We start from the raw sequence: 1,616 nt of genomic DNA on the forward strand, positions 1-1,616 counted from the left end.
AATGACACTCCTCTCTCGCGTCTATATTTGTTTAGTTGCCGATCTATCTGTGCGATTATTTTTTTTTACTTTTTGCGTTACTTTGTATTTGAGTGACCAATGATAGAACTTGTAGTAAAACTAAATACAAATATAGGTTTTATAACAATGCCATAAATGACTAGAGAACTGTCACTGGTAATTATTACTTCGATATAACATTTTGTAAACAAACACAATTCGAGAAACTTATCTGAACTCAACACTAAGTCATTCCAATCTGAACTCTCCTACTCAAAGAAATTATTACATAAATAATATTTTTATGATCACTTTCAAATAAAATGTCTATCAGTGAACATTTTGAAGCAACTTCAAACCGTACTGTGACTAATTTCACTTGCACGATATTCGGGAAAAACAGGTTTAGAGAAAATATTGAAACGGTCATTTTACAATCCTAAATTGGTTGTTACCATACGCCGCCTGCTGAATGTTTGGGAGCAACGATATACAATATAACAAAATAAAATTTGCTGCAATGTTTTAGGCAGGCGTATCAAAAAGTGGAGCAATGATAAAATATTGTATTATATTTTATTTAGGTTCTGCCTTTGTATATATTGAAATTATAATATTTGATGTCATTTATACGATCGTTGATCGACTAAAAGATACACAGTACAACTTGTATTATTTCTGACTATCACGCTTCGAAAGTGCAAAGAATAAGAAGTTATATCGTATAACCTTAGTTACACATATATATTACAACTGTAACGAGAAGGTAAATAGCCTTGAAGTAAAGCTCCGATTTATCGGTATTCTACAAGATACATCACGCAGATTGTGCGATGGACATGCGTGATTTGATTCAACCTTCCCCTATCCACCATCCAGCAACTAGACGTAGACTATGGTTCTATCCACAGTGGTTCCATCCCTATGTTACGGATATTTCAAGAATTGGCACGAACAAGATGTAACATACGAAGCCTGGTAAGGCAAAATTAAGCCAGGCACAAATCGAAAGGAGATTGATCGCTTTGATGCCTTTGATTGATGGTCTCAAATGGATGGGAGTTAAAAAAGTCTGATAATTAGATTTAGTTGATTGTTTTTTTGTTTGATAGGTAAACCACATCGTTAATATAGATATGCAGAAACCTTAATATCATTACATAAACCTTCCGAAGACCGTCTAAGCAAAGAGACGCAGTTCAAGTCTTGTATTTCCTCTCTATTACAAATTTAAAATGCCTAAAAGATTGTTGTTGTCGATTTAAAAATAATGTTTCTACAATACATCGATTGAACAGTTCGATAATTTAAATTCTGGATTCAGTTCACTATCAATGAAAATGTAATTTATGTTAAAAGGAACAGTAAGTTCTTTATGAAAAATAGTGACAGACATAACATTAATACGAGGAATAAAAATAAACTAACTGTTCTTGATAGTCGTCTTCACAAAGTCACAAATTAATTTAAAGGGTAATGTATACGCTTCTTTATCAAGATTCCGGTTGATATACAAAATTTGCCATTCACGAGGTTTTAAAAATATAGTGAAACAAAAACTTTGTAGTGAAGGTTATTATACAACTTCTGCGTACTTGGATGACAAAAATCCGTGG

This window comes from Hyposmocoma kahamanoa, unplaced genomic scaffold, assembly GCF_003589595.1.
Source record: "Hyposmocoma kahamanoa isolate Upper Pololo Valley unplaced genomic scaffold, ASM358959v1 100087, whole genome shotgun sequence".
Lineage (NCBI taxonomy): Eukaryota > Metazoa > Arthropoda > Insecta > Lepidoptera > Cosmopterigidae > Hyposmocoma > Hyposmocoma kahamanoa.